The 22126-nt window shown below is 50.1% G+C and overlaps 1 protein-coding gene and 1 long non-coding RNA gene across 7 annotated transcripts in view; one reads left to right on the top strand and one right to left on the bottom strand.

The window, feature by feature from the left end:
- Hrh1 (histamine receptor H1) overlaps window positions 1-14288 on the bottom strand; it is an 85363-nt gene extending 71075 nt beyond the window's left edge. For 2 of the 6 annotated variants that reach the window (NM_001252643.2, NM_001252642.2), the window contains exon 1: window positions 8327-8558. The gene's annotated coding sequence lies outside the window, so the exon portion shown is untranslated. Of the gene's footprint in view, window positions 1-3303; window positions 3451-8326; window positions 8724-13804; window positions 14139-14225 lie in introns of those variants that run through there. The other 4 variants (NM_008285.4, XM_030255192.1, NM_001317125.1 and 1 more) reach the window with 4 other exon arrangements.
- A 184-nt stretch (window positions 14289-14472) lies between these two features.
- The window catches only part of Gm38875, a 41562-nt gene continuing 33908 nt past the window's right edge, over window positions 14473-22126 (top strand). Inside the window, exon 1 of the long non-coding RNA XR_869365.2 lies at window positions 14473-14571. This is a non-coding gene — a long non-coding RNA (predicted gene, 38875). The remainder of the gene's footprint in view (window positions 14572-22126) is intronic.

Raw genomic sequence — 22126 nt, 5'->3', positions numbered from 1 at the left:
ATGAGGTGACACTCAAACGTGCAGCATCCTGCCCAACTCCCAGCAGATGCTCTGCACACACCATTATCACCCCCCGCCTCGGGTCAGGTGATGCTGGCGAGCCTAATGAGGGTAATTTCCCCAGGAAGCACGGATGTAGAGATGCTCAACTTGAAAACAAGTGTTCTCAGAGTGGCATTCAGAGTCCGTGGGGCACAGCTCTGCATCTGAGATAAAAGGGGCAGGGCACATTCAGAAACAAAACAAAACAAAAGAAAAAAAAAAAAAAACCTCACTTCTGCAGGGATTTCTCTCCAGCCAATCACAGAGAAGCATGGGACAAGCCACTGAGGTCATCTTTACCTTTTGACACCAGAGTAGCAAGCCAGCCCAGTGTCAGTCCTGAACCTGTTCTCTGGGTCTTTGACACACCCCAAAGCTGCACTTCCACACAAGGCTCAGTTTTGGGCTTTCCTGTCTGTTCAGGCTTTTTCCCCTACAGAGATATCAGGAAACAGCCAACATCAGGTTTCCCCAGAACCATGTGCCCAGCCTGGAGCTCAGGGCACGGGGTATACACATACACACACACACACACACACACACACACACACACACACACACACACACAGCTTCTGCAAACGCCCATGTTTCACTGTTAGGAGAGGGTTAAATGGACAAAAGCAGCCTGACTTTCCACAGGCAGGTGGCATCACAATCCAGGTGGCTTTGTGACACAGTAGAAGGGAGCCAGAAGATCCTGGTTCAAGCTCTGGCTTGGCTACACAGTAGCTGTGTGCTGCTGAGTGAGTCACTCACTCTCTGAGTCTCCCTTTGTATCTTCCTCTCCCTGTGTCCCTCTTAGTTATCCACCTTGTCTCCTATCAGGATAGCAGGCCATAGCTGTACGGTGTCCTTGGGGCACAGAATTTCCGGATACCCACAAACAGCCTCCAACTCCTATTCAACCTTCGTGAGCCTCAGCTGCTGGCCCAGGCACTGTCTTCCCTATTGATTTTAGACAAGCCGGATTCTGCTTGGTCCCTAGAACTTCAGAGGGAAGTCTCCTGTGCAGGTGCCCATCAAAAGGCCTGTGTAGCCATCTAACTACTTCCTCCAAGGCCTCCATAGAGGAAGCAGGTGGAAGGAGCAAGTTCATCTGAAAGGGAAACTATATAATCTTTACTCCTTCGGGAACTGAGACACAGCTTCTCACACTCTACAGCAGCATGCATTGCACACCCTGTGCCTGCAGCCCTCTGTGGGGAGGAGAAATGTAAGGGGAGAAGCAAGCATATTTTGTCTGTGCATAAGAAGATTTTTTTTTAAGGAGAAAACCAACCAAACAAGAGTTCCTCCAGTTTCCACCTCTGAAACACTAGAGTCTGGCTGTGTAGGCAAGCTGGTTCTTCCCGTTACCTCATAACGAATCCACGGTGTGACGGAGGCATTCAGCAAGGTCCATGGAATCAGGCAGAAGTGCAGGACTCCCCCCTCAGTCCCTCCCACTTTCATCACACCCACCCTATCACAGCCGCACTCATCTCTCTACACAGAGCATCCCAGCCTGTCCCACCAGGCTCTCTTTCATTACTTCCTGCTAAGTTCCCAGGTCACCGCCCTCTGAAGGGCATACACCCTTCCAGTCTCTCAACCTTAGCTAGCACAGCTCACCTCACTCCTTCAGTCATTCACTCGCTCATTCATTCATTCAGCAGTCTCCTGCGTATCTCTGTATTTCCTGCACTGTGGTGGATGTAAAGGTATAATAAGGAGTCGGTCACCACCTGTGTCCTCAGACTGCTCACACCCGAGGAACAATGATGGCGACAGTGAGAAATACAGTGTGATAGACATAGGTCCAAGGGGGGGAGGGGCTGTGAGGCCAGGGAAGATCATAGCCCAGGCTGTGGGTGATCGGGGTGGGCTTCCTAGAGGAAGACACAGCTAGCTTGAGTCCTAGAGCTGGGAAGCAGGAGAGGCGTGTCAGTGTCTACGTGAGCACATATAATCATGTGGCCAGATATGACTGCGACTCATCCCTAGCACAGGCTGGCAGTGTAGACGGCAGAGCCCCTGCCCCACATCCAGCTCCCTGAGGTGAAGAGGCCTAGCAGAGCCAGGTCACTTACTTTCTTCTGTGCAGTTACCAAGCAGCCTGGTCAGAGTGGGCCTGGAAGCCACAGTGTGGCCAGGACGCTCTGCTATCTGTGATTTCTGTCCCAGGTAGGTTTCTATCGCTGTGATAAAGCACTACCACCATAAGCTACTTGGTGAGGAGAAAAGGGTTTATTTCAGCTTGCAGCTTGTAGTCCAGCACTGAGGGAAACCAGGGCAAGAACTCAAGGTGGGAAGCTAGAGTTAGGAACGTAAGCAGAAGCCATAAAGAAACCTTGTTTACTGGCTTGCTCCCCATAGCTCACTGCTTTCTTAAACACCCAGGACCATCCGGCCAGGGCCCTCCCACATCAACCAGCAATTAAGAAAATGCCCTACGGACTTGCTTACAGACAAACTGATGGAGGCATTTTCTCAATTGGCATTCCCTCTTCCTGGGTGACCCTGGCTTGTGTCAAGTTGACAAAGAAAAAAAAAAAAGTAACGGGGACACTGTGCATGCTGTCCGTGTGATTCTGCCATTTACTCTCATCACCTGCCAGCACATTCATCAGCGTCATCTTTCTTGCTTCAGCCTAGGGCTCATTCCTTGTAAGGGCACTAGATGTCATCACTGGGTTTGGAACAGGAGGTGACACCGTCAGACTCTACCCTGGAACAATCTCCGGTAGTAACAATGGGCTTTGGGAGCACCAGGGAAGGTGTCAGGGTCCAGTGAAGGGAAGTGGAGAGCTATGCTAAAGCTGAGGCAGGGAGGATGCAGGGGATGGGCTTATCGATCAGTGGGATGCAGCCACCTGTCACCTATGGCAACTAAAGTGCAGGAAGGATGTCAGGATGTCTACCATATCTCCTAAGGGCCCCAGCCCCTGTGTGTCCAGGCCCTACTGCTGCCCTGTAGACTCCACTCACTGAGCATGCTCCAGCAGAGAGAGCCCCATTCCTAACTCCCCGAAGTGGGCAAGTGGCACCATGCCTGCAGAACTGTGAATCCCCTGCAGAGGCTCCGCCTATGAGGTCGTGTCTAGTCTACCCTAAGTACAAAACCAAACTGAGTCCCCCCAATGAAGAAAAAAGCCAAACACAGTGAACTTAGCCAAGAACATGGCTTCAGCGCCACCCCTAACAATGACCGATTGCCCTTGCCCTTGCCCCAGCATGCCACCTGCCCAGTGTTCCCTCACTGACTCCTAACAGCTGTCCCACCTCCTCTCCGTGGCTGCACCCCCTTGCCTGGATCTCCACAGCAGTTTTCCCATGTCTGTCCATGCCTCTGATGTGTCAGCCACCACCTCCAGCCTCCGTGGGTGCACGAACGCTCACCTCCCCAAGTGGCTGAGCAAACAGGATGACCTAAGGAAGAGAAGTGCCCAGAGCTCAGCTCCTGGCCTGTCAGTGGGATGGTGACCCTGCTTCTTCAATCCTCTGCTTACACAGGTAATTAGTCAGCACCCAACCCCTCGATGCACAGACACACGCGCACACTCACATGGATCGAGAAGGAAACGTGCACACAGGGCAGTGCATAGGTTGCCAGGCTTCTCTCCCCAGGAGGGAGGGGCCAGCGCCCAGCACTGCTGCACCTGGGCAGGAGCCCAGCCAGCTCTGCCTTCCAGTCACTCACTCTCGGCCCCGCTGATTGGCAATCACGGTGACATTTTGTTCTCCAGCTGCCTCGCCTTTTATCTTCCTCCAGTTGGACAGAGCTTTAGCCGGGCAAAGCCTCCTGTGCACCCAGCCCCCTACAGGAGAGGCGAGGGAGGAAACATCGTCTATCTCGTGTTCCCGACTTACTAATGGAAGGCCTCAGTCAAGCCCGGTGCCAGGTGCTGTGAGAATCAATCGATAAATTACCGACAAATATTTATCGAGCTCCTGAAGCAGTCGTGAAAAGGGTTTGCCTCCAGCCAGGGTTTCCTAGGCCATTCAACTTCACAGTCTGAGTGGCCCTGCATTAAACAGAGACATCGTGGTGGGCTACGCAGCTACCTGTTAGCTTGCATTGGGTAGGTTTTTATTGCGCACCTACTAGGTGCCAGCTGCTAACAAAGTCATTGCAGGTGAAGGGATGCCAGCAAATACTGTTCCCATACGATAGGTTGCTGGGAGCTGTGCAGATAACCTGTCAGATCACAGGTTGGAGCAAGATAGCCCTCCCTGAGGAGGAGCCAGCTGGGGTCTGGGACACTGGGCTCTCAATAAGGCTATAAGATGGGCATCACCATTTTGTCCTTTTTCCAGATGAGGAAACTGAGGCCAGGGAGATTAAAATGCTTCCCTGGAAGCCAAAGATTGGCGCCCAGGAGCCTGAAGAGGTGACCTCAGTGGTTGAGAACACTTGCTGCTCTTCCGAGGATTTCCAGCACCCACTTGCGAGTTCATAGCCATTCAGCTCTAGGGGACCCGATGTCTCTGTCTGGTCTCTTTGCACACCAGTACGAACAGACATACTTGCAGCCAAACAGGTCCAGGAAAAGACCGGGAGGTCCCAGTGATGACCACCAAACCCACCTGTCCCCAGGCTCTAGCGTGCCTTACCTAGGAAGCCTTGGCAAACGCCAGTGGTGCCCAACAACTTGAGGACTCTGAGCCGCTAATGCCACTCAGAAAGGGCCACACAGGCCCTGGCATTCAGGGACAGGGCCACGCCATTGCAAACTGACAATCCAATAAACCGACAGCTGACTTCCTGGGGGGGGGGGTAGGGGGGTTCCAGGCAGCTGCTTATTAATCAGCTTATTTAATACACTTATGCCCCTGTTGTCGATGCTTTTCAAATAGTAATTCACTCAAGCTTCATGACTCATTTAATACTCATAAACGATGCTGGCAGTAAATTGTCAGGCATCACCAAGGGACAGGGATGTGACATGATTCATTACGAGACACGTGCCATTCCATTGCCACACAAACACAGCAGACTGGCAGAGGCTGCCACATACCTAGGCTGTATAGCATGAACCGCTGCCCCCAGCTGCAAGTCAGCACAGCCTGTGAGTATACCACAAGCACCAGCAACACACAGTGAGCGTTCAGACATCTAGACATGTCTAAGCTAACACGGCTGCACACCTGAAATCCCAGCACCTGGGAAGCTGAGGCAGGTGGCCATCCTGAGCTACACAGAAAGATCATCCTGGGCTACAGAGTGAGACTCTTGTCTTCTTTAATAAACAAGCAAACAAACAAACAAATACCATAAATAGGAGCTGGAGGGATGGGATGGCTCAGCAGCTAAGAGCAGAGCACCTGGATTCTGTTCCCAGGGCTCACGTAGCATCTTAGAACCATCAGCTACTCCAGTCCCAGTGGCTCTGATGACCTCTTCTGGTCTCCTCTAGTACTGCATGTATGGAAGGCATGGCCATATAGGCAAATTTTCAAAACACATAAAGACTTTTTTTTTTAAGGGGAGAAAAAAAAAACATGAATAAATAAATGAAAAAAATCCAGATATAGAAAAGATGCAGTCAAAAATATATGAAATAAGATGAAAACTCGGCCACCTGTTGCTGCTCTTATGGTGGGATCGATCCTACAGGGCAGAGACTACTCTGGGAACCTGTAAAGCCTAGAAAAAGTTCTATTCACTGCCAGAGACTTCGGGAACGTTGTACATGACGCCTCTGTAAGAATGGTTATAATACTTAAGAAGTATTTATTTTATGTGTGTGGGTGTGCATGCATGTAGTCTGTGCACTATGTTCTTGCCTAGTGACCATGGGGACGAGAAAGCGTCAGACCCCATTGAACTGGAGTTATAGGTGGTGGTGAGCCACCATGTGACTGCTGGGGATTGAGCTCAGGTCTTCTGCAAGAACAACTAACAGTCTTACCCACTGAGCCATTTTACTAGCTCTGTGTGTGTGTGTGTGTGTGCATGTGTGTGTGTACATGTGTGTGTGCATATGTGTATTAGTGGAAATTGTTGTGGGTGTGTATTTTAGTAGAGGTTGTTGATTTTGTGTGTGTGTGTATGTGTTAGTTGAGGTTGTTGGTTTTGTGTATATGTGTGTTAGTGGAGGTTGTTGGTTGTTTTGCGTGTTGTTTTGTGTGGAGATTGTGTGTGTGTTAGTGGAGGTTGTTGGTTTTGTGTGTGTGTGTTACTGGAGGTTGTGGGTTTTTGTGTGCATTTATATGTGTTAGTGAGGTTGCTGGTTGTGTCTGTGTGTATGTGTTAGTGGAGGTTGTTGGTTGTGTGCGTGTGCATGTGTGTGTTGTTTTTGAGGCAGAGCCTCACGTCTCCCAGGCTAGCCTCACACTCACTATGTAGCCAGCAATGAGCATGCACTCCTGATTCCCCCACCTCCCGGTAGCTGCTCTCATGGGCGTGTACTCTCATCATACCTGGGCTTAATTGTCATTATAATTATTTTACCTCTCAAACATGTTTGTTAAAATATAAGGCATAAACACGTATGTGAACTGAGGCCTTGCATATGTCCCACTGATTGATCTTATAGCATCACCGCCTGTGGTGACAATGTCTGTTCTGCCTCATGGTAATCTTAGGAGATACTGACCTCCCTTCAATCCATCTTTGCCCAAAATAGCATTATATGGCACAAGACTGTACTGTCACACAGCTAACTACACAGGGAGGGCATCAAGTTACAGAGAAGTCAGGACATTTGACCAGGACACAATCTGGAAGGTGGTGGGCCCAAGACAGAGCCCCGTGTTCCCAGCCCTGAGCCCTGGCTGGATTGGCAAGTGGCACTGTACAGCTGAATCTGCAACAGTCTCTCTCGCCCTTTCTGCTTCAAATATGCCTATTCTCAGGGAGAAACAGGAATGGCCTGATTTAAATGCAAGATCATCCTTCCCCTAGATTCATACAGGGAGCCTTGGGAGACACTGGCAAGAGCCGGGCCATCTGCAGTCCTCCAGGGAGGCTGGAGCCAAGTTACCCAGAGAGCCCAGAGAGAGGTCCCTGGGACTACAAAAACCACGGTGAGCAAGACCCCCAGGGACAAGTCTTATTCAAAGCCCTGAGTTCATATGTGTGGCCTGGCCATAACTCTGTGCAAGGAACAACAGTGTGCATTTCCTTAATGAGGATCAGTGAGCCTCTTCAAGAACAGAGAAAAGTCAGCGAGCAAATGAAAGGAGCCCAGCTAAATCAAGAGACTACATGGAAATTGCCTAGAAAGGCAGGCATCTGGGAGCTTAAAATACATTTGGTAGCTATAAAATGCACCTGGGTAGGCATTTGGTAGTTATAAAATATATTTGGTAGCTATAAAATACACGCTATACAAATAGCCCTCAAATCTGCAGCTCAGGCCCTACTCCTCCGTACCTCCTTGGTACCTACATAGACCCCAGAAGGCTTCTTGCTGTCTGCTAGTCCACCTGTCTGCCTGTTTCCAGCCAGCATTGGCCACCAGGCTTGCTGAAACGAGTATGAGGGTTTTTTTTTGCCTGAACTCTTCTCTACCTTGACCCTAAGGGTCACTGAGGATGGTTCCAAGTTCAGATTCTGTACTGTGCTTTCTCCTTGAAAAACCACACCCTTCTTATACCCACCAGGCTTACAGGTAAAACAACTACACACACACACACACACACACAAAAACACACACACACCTCTTCTCCCTGATGCCCAAAGCAACAGTTCCTTGGTTAAGCTCTTTGAAGCCACCTCGTTTCCTGCCTCTGCTGACTACTCAAGCCAGTGGGACAAAGCAAAACAGCCCAGCCCAGCCCAGTAGCCTGCAGCCAATGTCAGTTGTGACTCATGCTGCTGGTGTTCCTACAGCTGCGTGGCATTCCTCTTGTCACTGTGCCTCCGGAGACAAAGCCATCCAGCTCTGATACAGGAAGCAAGAAAGGGAAGAGACAAGGGAGGAAGGAAGATTCTGGAGACAGAATGAAGAGGCAAGAAGCAAACGGTTTCACTGTGAAACACAAAACCAATGCCGATAATTAACTAGCACCCTTGCTTTTCCTCATCTGGAAGGAGTAGGTAGTGACCACCCATAGTGTCATTATAGTGACTAAGAAAGACGATCCAAATCAGTACAGAGCCTGGCAGATCTAGCAAAGAGGACTAAGGAAAGATTCTAGCTGAGAAACTCAGCCAGATCTACCCAGAAGAGTGGGAGAGGAGGTGGGAATGACGTCAGGAAGAGATACAGTATTAGGTCAAAGGTCCTGCAGAAACTAGCATGAGAGGAGAGCCCCTGCCACCAGCTGGAAAAGGATGGATGTGGAGAAAGTCAAGTACCTCGGTCTCTGGCTGTCCTAGGGAGTGATGAATCACCAGCCCACAGTAGCAGGAGCAAGCTCAGGAGGAGACCCAACTGCAGCCCACAAGCATCGGGTTTCACTCGTGGCTGAGTCTCCTCCCTCTGGGGGGGGGGGGGTCCTGCGTTGGCAGACACCTCATGCAATGTGTGTGGCTGGGCTCACCCCATGCCACTCAGGATGGATGGTTGGCAACCTCTTTCCGTTTCTGCGCTAGGCAGTCGGAGCCTCTCACTATTAGTAAGTTCCTCTGGGATTTGGCTGAGCTGGCTTTCTTCCCCACCCTCCATGTGTATGTCCACCCAGTGTGGCCCCACTGGTGATCTCCGGCAAAGACCCGAGGAAGAACAGCTCCCTGCTTCAGCAACTGCTTCCTGCACAGAAGAAGGCTAAACCATCCAAAGTCTGATAAATAAGCTTGAATATGTAAATCACCAGGAATTTCACCCATGAACTTGCATTACAGTCCTATGGTAAAAGATCAGCCGTCGAGATGCCGCAGGATGATGAGAGGTAGGTCTATGCCAAAGAAGCAAAAATCGGGGTCATTTATCAAGTTAAAATGGCGGGGGAGAAAGATCACATGGTCAGGCTGACATAGGAAAAGCATCTGTAAAAGTCTACTTCCATTTATGACTAAGAAGAAAAGAAAACCCCAGAAAACCAGACATTGGGAATGTAAGGGACTTCTTCAACCTGACAGTGATTTACCACAAACCTAGAGTCAAACCATACTTAACCTGCAAATTAGAACAGCTCCTACACAGGCCTGGCAAAAGGCTCAGTGCCCATAGGACTCTTTAATTCATCATCCTGAGGACTTAGGACGAACAGGAGAATTAGAAAGGGATGGAGTTGCTCATTGTATCTCTGATCACTGTACACACCATGCTTTCTAACGAATCTACTAAGACAGTGTTTAATTAGTAAGAGGGATAGCCAATATTTCTGGCTGCAAAATCAATTTTGCAAAATGCAAATGTGCTTCCTGCAATAACAAGAAACCAACAGAACTTTAATTTAAAAGATATAAACGCCTAACAGATACAGCAGCCTCAAGCTATCAAGTACCTGGGAACATGTCTAACAAAAGATGTATTCATCAAGAGAAAATTAAGAGCCTAGCTGATGGAGACATATGCCTTTAATCCCAGTACTTAGGAGGCAGAGGCAGGTAGATTACTGAGTTGAGACCAGTCTGGTCTATAGAGTGAGTTACAGGACAGGCAGAACTGCATAGAGAAACCCTGTTTAAATATATATATATAAAATCAGAGAGAGGAGATGGGGAGGGGAAAGGGGGGAGAGACAGAGACAGACAGACGGACAGATAGATGTGGACAGAGACAGAGAGGGACAGAAACAGAGACAGAGAGGAGATATATTATTATGAATTCATTCTCTTAAAATAGTTACAGAGCTCTAACAACATAGTTACAGAAACCCTACAATGAAAAGAGGTACAATGTTCATGAAAGACTTAACACTACACATTCCACCCTCTAGAGGGCAACAAGGAGCTTGACAATAACAACGGGGACTTGGAAATCAGAGTAAACTCTAAACTCAGTAAACTCTGGTCTTCCACCAGGGGCAGTGATCTGGGGAGACCTAGGTAGCCTTGGATGGAAGGTCTAGAAAGCCCTGAATCACAGCAAGGTATCAACATGGGAGGAGCAGGGATTCCTGTAGGAAGCAACTCAATGACAGCAACCCACCCAGAGACCCATCGAAGGCAGAAGCAGGGATGCTGGGGACCCTGTTGCCTAGCATCCCTCTGTTGTTTGACTCCACCGCTGCCAGCCACAGCACAGAAGGACCTGAGGTTCCATCTCACACTGCTTTTAGACTCTGGTGTGTATTTATCTTGTTTGTAGAAATCGCTACAAGCATCCACACTGTTCCATCACTCCTTTTGAACCTTAGTTTCCTCCCCTGAAAGTAAGAACAGGTATTCCTGCCTCCCTGTTAGGAGGAAACAAATACTAAAACACTCTTGTAGAGTGTTGTCTAAATACAGGGCATTCTTCTGGCTTGTACTATTGCTTCTTTGTAGACTGTGGGTAAGAGAATAACATTCTATTTCTTAGGCTGGACAACAGTATCCTTCCACTATCTGTCTCTCTCTCCAAAGGCATCACTGAGTCCTTTACTCTGGTCATAACATTTCATCAATTAGTTCTCACAGCAAACCCTAGGGGAGGTGTGTGCTATCCGGCTCCATTCTACAGAAGAAAAAGCCAAGGCTCAGTTCTCCATTAGGCATCCATAACTGCCTTTCGTAAGAAAGACACCGTCCCTGCTCTACAGAGTCATCCTCTAGTTGGAAACCCATCCAAACCTCACAGATGAACTGGCAGACCCCCACATCCAAACTCAACTCCAGTTGACGCCAGTGGCTACACTTTCAACTCATCTCTGGAGTTGCCTTCATCTTCCTCTCCCACTCCATCCTCTTTAACGACACAGTGGTTGCTAGCACATTCTTCTAGCTGAAACAAGGTGCAAGGGCCCTTGCCATGAAAGCAAGTGAGAGCTGTTAGCTTCTTCGGTCCATGTGATCCTCCTGCAGGATCATTGGAGAATTACTAAGGGATTGATGAATGCACACAAAAGGCGAGGCACCCCACTCCCTACCCCACCCTGAGCAGCATCAGGAGCATTGTCTCCTAAGAGTGTGTGGCTGAGTCCTCTGCCACCATTAATGGCAGAAGTGAGTCACTTATAAGTAAGATACAGAAGCTTTGTTATAATTACATCCCGAGACTCAGCAATGCTCCGCATCACTGTGAAAGAGAGGGCAGCGGGTGACTGGGGCTTGAATGATCCTCTGCCAGGTACGGCTTTCAGATAAAGCGTCTTGGATCAGGAGCAGTTACAGCTAATGCCCAGCCTGAATGCTAATGAGAGTTATTTACAATTGCATGTAATTCTTTGCCATTTATACGCTCCAGCCGCTCCCCCCACTCTTCCCGTCCTTTCTTTGCCTGTCTATCTGAGTTAATCTTGAGAAACAGACACTGGTAAGGATGATTCATGGCCATTTCACAGATGAGGATACTGGAGTCCACGGTTATTCAGGTCTCAGGGACGAAAATGAGTTTCGACCTTCAGTATGCTTCCCTGGGAGGGAGAGCCTGCAGAACTCTTTATGCTTTCTCCTTGCTCGGAAGGCATGTGGTATCCCCACAGCCAGCCGCACGCACCCAGAGGCAGTGGCTGGTGTCCTCTGTTGGGACAGCTGTGGCCAGATCTTGTGAAATAGACCAATAGACCTCACACATGCCCTTTAACCCTGTGACTGTCAACTCGTGCCTCTTCCTTGGAGAACCCAAGCAATGACCACACAGTTCAAGTCCAGGCTGAGAGACAGGAAACAACTTCTCGGCCCTCCAATCCAAGACTCCCCAAGTCCACCCCAGCCTGACCACATCCGTTTAGAAAACATGTGTTTGAATACCGCCCCGGATCCATACCACACAGGAGCACAGAACTGAGCCTGCCAGGAGAAGGAGACAGGTCTGGGTGGCAGTGAGAATGACAGCAATGTCTGGAGCGTCCCCGGGGCCTGGCCCTGAGGTGGCTGGCTGAGGAGTCCTCTACCTGTTAGAATTAGAGGCTACAAGAAGGACCTTTTTACCATATACAACATCTAACTAGATCTGCCCCATTTTTACAGCTGAGAAAGCCATGAGGCTTGGGGCTAGAGATGTAGCTCAGTGGCCGAGTATTTGTCTAGCACGAACAAGGCTCCCCAGGTGGATTCCCAGCATCACAGAACAAAACCAACACAGCAAGGGGTGCACAATGTCCAGGAGCTCAGAGGCTTGCCTCGCTGGGTCTGTCAGTGTCACAGTGACAACTGCTGCTACTACTTTGGTGAATTACAAGGTATCTTTGCAGTGCTGTATCAATGTGGCATGGTTAATTCCTCCACCCCCGCGCAGGGAAGAAGGAACCATGAACATCTCCAATCAAAACATGGGGAAACAGATATATGTCAACGGCGCATAAGAGACAGCATGATGACCGGACCCAGAAATGTACCTTCAACCTCTCCGCCATGCCTTGGTACTGAGGAAAAGCCACGGTGCCTCTGCCAGGCGTTCCTTGACTATAGAAAGGAGTGTAGGCAGGAGAGTTCACTCACAAATGCCTCCCCACAACCCTCAGCTCAGGGCTGGGGACCCCGTGCAGGCCACGACTGCCCAGTGTTGGGGGAGGGGTGCTAGGATCGTGGCAGGCAGCACGGCTCTGAAATCATAAATGGGGAATACCCAGGTTTTGCGGGTCTTTGACATATTTCAAAACAGCATCAGTCAAACCCTGTCTTCCACCAGGAGCAACGTTCTGGGGGCAGCTAGGTGGCCCTGATGGAAGGTCCAGCAAGTCCTGAGATACAGCAGGGTATCAACATGGGCGGAGCAGGGATTCCTAGAAAGCTACTCAATGACAGCAACCCACCCAGAGCCCCATCGGAGGCAGAAGCAGGGATGCTGCGGACCCTGTTGCCTAGCATCCCTCTATTGTTTGTCTCCACCGCTGCCAGCCACAGCACAGAAGGACCTGAGGTTCCATCCGCCTCTTGAGTCTCACTGATAATTTAAGATACAGGCAAGATTGGTTGGTACTCAATCCACTCCACCACGGACCAGCTGGGCAACTCTAAGCAATCTATTGAACCTCTCTGAGTGTCCACCTATCGCTCAATAACGGTACCTTGCATGGCTGCTGTATAAACTATGTTAATCCATAACCATCTCATAACCATGGGGGGGGGGGCTCTTTCTCTGTCTCCAAGGATTGCCGGTGGCCTTCAGGCCCCCAAGAGTGTCGGATCTCCACCTACTCTCTCCTTTTTGTTCCAGTAACACACTTCACCCCTGGTTCAGGGTCCTGCCCTTCCTCCTCCCCACCCCCCACCCCCCAATAACAGAACGCGCTCTCAGAGCAGTCAGCCTGGGGATCTTCCAGTTCCCTCAGCTCCATTCCGTCTGGAGGTGGGAGCCCCCTGTCGGAGGAGAGCCACCCTGCCTGGAGCAACCCTGTGTCTCCATCGCCCAGGCTAGCAAGCGCCTCAAAGGTGGCTTCTGTAAAGATCAGTTGTGCTCTGATTCAAGACTCTAACTTTCAGAGCAACACGGCGTAAATTGCAGAATTTGGTATCCCCTAACGCTCTCTGGGAAAAGGCAGCCCTCAAGGATCTTCTCTGCCATCAGAACACACCCTGGCCACAGTATCAAGTCTTCTGGCTCGGCCAGGAAACGACGATAAAGCCGGCTAGGAAAGGAGGGAGCGCTGGCTCAGACGCTTCTCATACCCAGACACCTGGTTTGGGTTCCACCTAGCTAAGAAGCTTGGATTCATCCAATTCAGTCTCAAGGCTGTTCTCTAAGAGACAACTTTCCCTCCCCAAGCCTCAGTTTCCTCCTCTGTAAAGTGGGTATACTAGTAGTACCTGGGTCCCGGAGATTCAGAAGGATTTGAGATAGTGGATGTCCGGAGCTTGGCACGGAGATCGCACCTCAACCCAGAGTCTGCGTCCACGGTTAGCATCAAAGCCAAACCCTGAGGAATCTCGGGGAGCCGTTGAGGAGGCCCCCTGGCCCAGAAATCGGAGGCGGACTCTAACCGGTGAGCCCGGCCCCAGCTCCGGGAAGCCACAGGTGTTTGTGCTTACGGGCATAGCAGCCACAGCTCCGATACCCTGCCCAGGCCGCTAGAGCATCCGGCGCGCCCACCTCGTGCGGCCACCTGCGGGATGTCCCCACCGCCCTGCGGGGGCGCGGAACTCAGAGCTGGGCGTGCGCGCATCCTTGCCCTCCTCCCGCCGCCCGCCACCGGGTTCCCGCCCCTGCCCGCGCTGCGCTCCGACTCACCCGCGCCAGCTCCGGGGAAAGTTTGGCGGCGGCGGCCAGACTGCTCGGTGCGGTGGCGGAGGCGGCCGCGGGGGTGGCGGGAGCACGCGGAGGCGGCCTCGGGGGAGGAGCCGCTGAGAGGCCCGCCCACCAGCAGCCCCAGGGCACCCTCCCCCGCCCATCTTCTACCGCCGCGCCCCGCATCTGTGGCGGAGCCCTGAGCTTGGCAAGAAGCCAAGGATGGATCGGAAGCCTGGCGACAGCCCTCCGACACTGCCACCGCATGCTAACCCGGGGACACGCAGAGCCACAGACCAGACCTCAGATAAGGAGGAGCTGACAGGATTCTTCGCAAATTCAACCGCAGGTGGACCAAGGGACTAGTTGGGTTTTTGTTTTGTTTTGTTTTGTTTTGTTTGGGTTTTGTTTTGGTTTTTTGTTTTTTAAATTAGTGACACTGATTGATCCGGATCACCAAGACTCGGGAGGTTTAGAACCGCACAACCACTGTTTCTCTAGATCCTGAAGAATGAATGCGCTCTCGCCCTCTCCCTCCCTCTTTCCCTCCTTCCCTCCTGTCCTCATCCTGCAAGTGCTATGCTGAAACTCAGGGCCTTGCGCTGAGCTATCCCGACCTTGTTCAACTCTCACTGTACCATTACACTTAGGAACCTGTGCCGGCTAAGAGGAGAAGGCGAGAGTGTGTTTTTGTGTGTGTGTGTGTGTGTGTGTGTGTGTGTGTGTGTGTGTTGGGGAAACTTAAGGAACTGTTTTTTTGTTTTTTGGGTTTTGTTTTTCTGAGCTAGGAGAGGGCGTTTCTCCTTCTTTGCTAGGGAAAACCCTTTTAACATTCAATTGTGGCTTCAGATGGCAACAGTCAGGGAAGGGAGAACAACTGAGGAAGGGAAGTGGCTCCTCTTTGCTATGACACCGTGCCCCCTAGAAGGGGCTCATCCTCCCGCAGTGGTATGTAGTTGTGGGAATGCAGGCCCAGCCCTGTGTGGCTCAGTTCCAGACTTGTATGGATGTCTTAGTCCCCTCCTCGTAGCCCTGATTTAAATCTCAAACTACACCAGAAAAAAGAAGCAGTCATCAGCCCTATTTATAGATGATGGGCAGGTTTTGTAGCTTCTACCATGTCCTCACCGAGAACTGCACTTCTAGCCTACCCAGCCCAAGTCCAAAGGCCAAAGTTTTTAACACAGAGGGGCGGAGGACAAGTTAATGATGTCTTTTACACAAAGGGCTTACTTGGTAAGCACCTCGATATAGCCCTTGACCTTGAGCCTGTCTGTGCCTGCCTGGAAGGTGGGACTCCAGACTCATTTGAAATGCCCTTAGGAACCCAGGCAACAGGTGGCTGAATTCAGGTCAGCTGGCAGACCTGGGTGCCAACCCTGCCAGACCCTGACCCTCTTTGACCTGTACCTCCAGAGACCAAGGAGCCCAGGAATCCACAGCACGTTCTACTTCCAGTTGCTACTCTAGGGCCTCCATATTTACACTTTGTGGGACTAATGCACTGTTTGGAACTGAAGGAGTGACCAGGATCGCACCTGTTATAAACTGTAAGGCAAGATATTTCCTCTTCACAGCTGTGGAGTTTACAGGAGTTGGGGCGTATGGCAGAGAGCCTTGGAAATCATCTCTCTTCTTCCTGAAAGTCAGCAGCGCCCGATAACTTGGAATTCTGCTTGAGAAGGTTTCACTTCCTAAGGCCTATTATGGTCTTGTTCTACCCATGGGATTTTTAGAAAAATCAGCATTTTAGAAACAGTGTATCAGGCATTATTTGAAGCTTCTGTTGTTTTTTGGGTTTTGTGTTTTGTTTATTTTGTTGTCATTTTGTGACTGACAGAGCATAGGGTAACCTGGGCCATGTCTAGCTGAAGTCAGCCAACTACCAAGAGGTAGGTAGCAAGTGAAAAAACAAGGCTAGTCCTCTTGTCCTCCTGTCCTCCTGTCCTTCCATCCAGTGGAGGCTCTTCCCTGAGAGGAGTCAACTTGCCTGCTTCTCAGAGCAGCTCAAAGGGAGGCTCTGTCTTCATCTGGTTTGCAAATGAGAAAACTGAGTGTTCTTGATTGGCCAAGCCTGAGTCACATGCTGATGGCTGGTCTAGTCAACTGCTCTTCAGACACTTAAGATTAAAAGAGGGCAAGAGATGGCTCCCCAGATTCAGGTGTGATGAGCAGAATGTGGCATTGGATCTGGGGATTGCAGGAGTCCCCTCTCTCCAGAACTGTTTTTGGGATTGGGTCAGTGTGTGTGTGTGTGTGTGTGTGTGTGTGTGTCTGTGTGTCTGTGTGTGTGTGTGTCTGTGTGTCTGTGTGTGTGTGTGTGGTGTGTGTCTGTGTGTGTGTCTGTGTGTGTCTGTGTGTGTGTGTGTGGTGTGTGTCTGTGTGTGTGTATCTGTGTGTGTGTTTGTGTGTGTATGTAGGTCAGGGCAGCCTTTGGCACTGGTAGGTGCTCAGTAACTGAGTGACCTCCCTTCCTTCCTCTTCTGGAAAACAGGAACTGTGGCTCACCAAACCCAGGCCAACTTCTCCCTATTCACATAGGGAAACTGAGGAAGATCCATAGAAGGGACTTGTCCAAGGTACCCCAACCTTGTCAGCCATAGAAACATGACTGACTGGGTACAAATCCCACTGGAAGCTGTCAGCTGTCAAGTTGCAGCTCCACCACCACCAACCCTCTCCCCCCCCCCCCACCCACACACACTGGTGAGGAGGGAGCTGACTGCCTTCATAGACGAGACTGGAAACTCACAAAGCCTTCCCAACCCAGAGGAAGTGAGTACCACTTATGTTGGGCTCTCAAGTCATGCCACAAGCTCTAGACAACGTAGTTCTGGGCAGAGTGCCCAATCAGCTCCCACCCATTAGAGCTTACGTCAGCCAGTTCCTCAGGGGACAGCACGCTCTGGGTGCTGAGAGACCCCCAAAGCTGTTCTTATGAAACTGCCCAGATTAGACAAGATGGCTCTTTGCTTGACTGTTCCTCTGCTTGGTTTGAGAGAGCAAAGTGCATGTTACAGGACCAGAGTGGGGAGAGAGCAGGCTGTCCTTCAGTCATCAATGTCAGCCTTCCAGTAGGCTCTCACCCAAGTCCCAATCCCTGGCCTTAGACAGTGTTACAGTTTGGATCTGGAATGTCCTCAAAGGCTCATGTGTTCAAGCCTTGGTCCCCAGCTGGTGACACTATTGGAGAGGGTGGGGAATAGGAGTTGGGGCTCAGAGGGAGGAAGCAGGCCTCTGGGAACAGGATCTGATGGTTGTATTTTATCCCCTGCTCCTTCCTCTTAGTCTTTCCCTCTCTCTTTGCTTCCTGGGAACCATGATATAAGCAGTCTCTCCCTCCACAATGAGCTTCTGTTGCCTTGAGCTTCTGCCTCAGTTTGGGCCCAAAATAATGGAGCAGACCACTGGAAGCCATGAGTTAAAAAAAAAAAAAAACCTGGAAGCCATGAGTTTAAAAACCCTGGAAGCCATGAGTTAGAACAACCCTTTCTCATCCCAAAAGTTGACCTTTTTCCCCAGAAAATTTGTCACAGTGATGGAAAGCTAAAACTGGAAGTCTTATTCTTCCACTTCAAGGTTGACAAGATACACGGTGAGGAATAAGTCTGTCTATCTATCTTACTGCCTGTCTGTCTATCTGAAGGGACTCTAGCCAGCTCAAGCATGGCAACATAGCTTTGGCAAGGCTTGCTCTTCTCCCCTATTCCCTTTGCTTTGCTAAAAAAAAAAAAAAAAAAAAAAAAAAAAAAAAAAACAACAACAACAACAACAACAACAACAAAACAAAACAAACAAAAAAAACTGTTAGATAACATCCTCAAACCTAACCACCAAGGTCCACTACCTATCTGGCCACTTCCTCCTCTTGAGGCTGACCACCAAAGTCCAGCTATCCAAGTACTGAAGTGCAGCAATAAGAAACCCTCTTTGGCTCACCTAATTAATATGTCTGACATATTAATTAGACACCTCATCCTGGCTCAGGGTTTCGCTTTATAAACTGTCACTTGCCTATGGCATGTCTGTCTCTTCTCTATCCAGAGGCAGTCCTTTGTTATCATCCTGCCTCTGCCTCTGCCTCTGCCTCTGCCTCTGCCTCTGCCTCTGCCTCTGCCTCTGCCTCTGCCTCTGCCTCTGCCTCTGCCTCTGCCTCTGCCTCTACCAGGCAAATATCCCTTCTCCCTCTCTTTATTCCCTTCCCTTTCTCTCTCATCCTCTATTTCCTGTTTTTGTCTTTTATTCCTTGCCCACTGTCCCTCTGGGACAAATAGATCTCCTTTGTGCTGAGAACTTGGTCTTAGGGGTCCTGAGCTGATACCATACCCTCCACTATCTATCTATTTGAGGATGCTGAGATAAACCTATGTCCTTGATCACACCAAATATGACATATACCATACTGGGATGAGTAGATCTGTCCCATGGTTTTGGTGTGCAGTCTGTGACAGAGTTTAAGGGACAGCATTTCAAGCAGAGGAAGTCACCAGGGAACAGAGCACAGGACTGGGTAAAGAAACATAGACAGTGGTATCAAGCTGCCTGCACCCAAATCCCAGCAGAGTCCTGGAAAAGCATTGTGCCACTTTGCACATAAGCGCCCCCCCCCCTGCCCCATCCACAAATGAGGATGATGGCATCCAGCAGGTAGAGACGGTTAAGTGTCTCAGTTCCACAGAACAGAATAGATGGCCTCACAAGGTAGGGATTCCATGAACACAGACTGTTGTGTGCCTACGTAGAAGGTGGGACACATATGCATGTTCAGTGTTCTAGGGTCACTGTACACCATACAACACAGGATTTTACACATGTGGATGCTATCCATGCCACTCTCTTGCCTTTCTCATCCTCCCTCAAGGTCCTTACAGTTGGTATACAATAGTCTCCATAATTTCTAATCTGCCGAACCCTGGGGCGGGAGTCTCTGACTCCACGTTGGTATCTGTGGAGACATCTTTGTTCCCATCCACACAGGTCACTGCTAAGTTGTCCCTTCTTTTTTCTCTCTCTCTCTCTCTCAGCAGTCTCAAGGACACATTGCAAGCTCCCCAGGGAAACTGTTCAGCTCTGTAGTAGCTGGAGCTCAGAGAGCTCTCGGGGAGGCAGGAGGCTCCTCTATGTACCCACACAGCCCTGCCTGAGAGGGGCACTGTTCTCTATATTCTGTTTTACTGAGACTTGTCTAAAGATGGCGATGCCTGACAAGTCCAACAGTCAGCAAAGGAGGTTCCCAGATGGAAGGGGAGTGACCTGTAGCAGAGCCTCGCAAGCTTGGGAGGCTCTGGAGAGTGGTGATTAGTTAGAGCTTGGGAAGGAGGACCTTGGAGGTGGGAAGGAGATGCTCACAGGGCCTTAAGTAGCTCCGGAGATGGGAGTGAGGCTGAGGCATGTGGAGCCGGGGAAGGAACAAACGGAGGACAAGTATGGAGAGAGAAGAGTCCTGGAATGCTGGCAGAATGCCTTTGGGAGCTGGCAGTGTTAAGCTGCAAGGGAGGGGACAGATAAAGAGATTCCTGCCAACATGAAGCCATTTACTAAGAAAAGACTGGGAGAGGGACACTTGTAAGTGTCAGGGTGAGCAGTCTGTTGTATCCCCTCACTCCCGGTCCCCTTACGCTTGAGGAAGAACCCAGTTTGTGCTATGGAGAACCACTCTGCTCTTTGCTCCATTGGGCTGTAGGACTCTGATCTGGCCCAATCAGCACATCCACTTCTTGGGTCCCAAGGATTGGTTCAGAGACTGGCACACAATCAACTCCAAGCCAAAGGGAACCAGTCCTCGGAAATGCCAGTGTTCTCGGTAATGAAGACTGTCTTCTCTGAGGGTTTGCTCAGCAGGCAGATGCTGGAGCTGCTAATAGCCACTTGGCCACCAAGGCAGGGTGAACCATCTTGAAGACACCAGCACTCAAACAAGCAGAAATCAAAGGATGGAAGAGCATATGCAGGGTGCTCCTGTTGTGAGCCCAGACCCAGCAGTGCCTGGAACCAGACGGACTTTTTATGAAACGCCACATCATCATCTTAGAACAGTTCTGTTTAGACTAGGGTTGTCTCTCTTACTGAGAGTATTCTAATGAATACAGACCCCTTTCAAAAGACTTTATGTGATCATTGAGCCTCTTCTTGAGAGAGTGGAACATTCTAGAGGTGGACAGCAGGCAATGGCTGTACAATGCCAGGCTTACGCTGTAAAGCACATTGTTACAATGGTTAAGTTCTTATGTTCCCACAACTCAAGGCACATTCTTTAAAACTTTTTAGGATGAACATAAGAAAAACAAGTTTAAGGGTTCATGAAATCCTGAGGTGGCATTTGAAAGACACCAGACAAAGCCTGGGTGGGCATGAGAAAGCTGGATCTCAGGTGGAAAGCCTTGCAGACAGGAAAAGAAGAGAGACAGTGAGGGAATGTGAGGGGCCAGGCTGACCTTACCATGCAAGGGGAGAGGAGAAGAGTCCAGAAGGGACACCAGAGTACCAGCCACTGTGCCTTTTGGTGACAGAGTCATTTGAGGTTCCTATGCAGCAGAATGGATGTGAGCTCAGGGACTGGCAGATGGTTCTTGGATATAGCCTGGTGATGTCCCTTCCTGCCCTTTCCTAATTCATAAAGCCTCCCCACGCTGGGACATCTGGCAGTCTTGGCCAAAAAATAAGCCAACCGTACCATTGTCCTCTATAACCCACTTCCCACACAGTAGAATGAGGACCCTGCAGCTACACAGCTGCCTGTGCTCATATAAACCCTGGAGGTAAGCCCACACACTCCCCAGGACCACAAGGACCTATGTCACTGAACCTTGTGCCTGTTCTGTCATTGTATCTCAACCTCCTCATCACTATCTCACTGCCTCATGCCCACCCTCACCTGCATTCTCACAGGTTCTTTTAGCTTCTACCCTACCTTGGGGGTGCCCTGCTATCTCTTCTGTCTGCCAGGAAAACTCAGGCCTCAGCCATGCTCAGAAACACCTCCTCAACACTAATCTTTTCTCACCTGGGGGAGACTATGCTACTCCAAACCCTACTAGGCCTTGCTTATGGGCTGGGGATCACAAGTCCTTCTGAGAGATTGCCCAAGAAGCTATATAGGAGGCTCTCTGCAAGTGCCCATGATGGACTTGTGAGTATGTAGATCCCCTATGTCTGTCACCTTGCCTTCCAGGTTTTCTTTTCTTTTTTGGTTTTTCGAGACAGGGTTTCTCTGTACAGCCCTGGCTGTCCTGGAACTCACTTTGTAGACCAGGCTGGCTTCGAACTCAGAAATCTGCCTGCCCCTGCCTCTGCCTCCCAAGTGCTGGGATTAAAGGTTTGCATCACCACGCCCGGCTGCCTTCCAGGTTTTCTTGGCTGGCTATAGTCCACATGAGTATTTTACTCCATCTGAGTGTGGGTAACTGTTGGGCAGGGGCTCTGTCTGAATTCATAGAGGTGTCTAACAAATGGCAATGGAAGGAACACTTTGCACCTGGGAAGTTAGACCCCAAAAATGAAGGAGCTTAGCAAGAGCACCCTGGCATTAGTGCTGGAGTCTGGTCCCAGTTCTAAAGCCAATTCGTTTTCTACAATTCCTCCCACATTTTTCTGTAAAAGGATTTACCAGACTTTTTCACAGTAGTTTTTCTCTCTAGGGCAGAAAGAACAATGAGCTAGCAGCCAGAAGAGATGGGAGTGGTTGAGAGTCTGCCACCATGCACCTTGTAGCTGCTAGATTCCTCCTGAGAGAGCTCAGCAAGTGACTAAGCAATTGTTTGCATGAAGATGGTAGGTACTACCCAGGCAGTGGTTTTGACTTCAGAGTCTGGGCCAGGCGATCTGACTTCAAATCCTGCCATGCTAGTGGTTAGTGGCTCTCCATCTGGTCTCAGGCAATGACAAAGACAAGCCTTGCCTGAGAC

Source organism: Mus musculus, chromosome 6 (genome assembly GCF_000001635.26).
Source record: "Mus musculus strain C57BL/6J chromosome 6, GRCm38.p6 C57BL/6J".
Lineage (NCBI taxonomy): Eukaryota > Metazoa > Chordata > Mammalia > Rodentia > Muridae > Mus > Mus musculus.
Note: the sequence above shows the minus strand (reverse complement) of the source record. Positions and strands in the feature narration are given on the sequence as shown.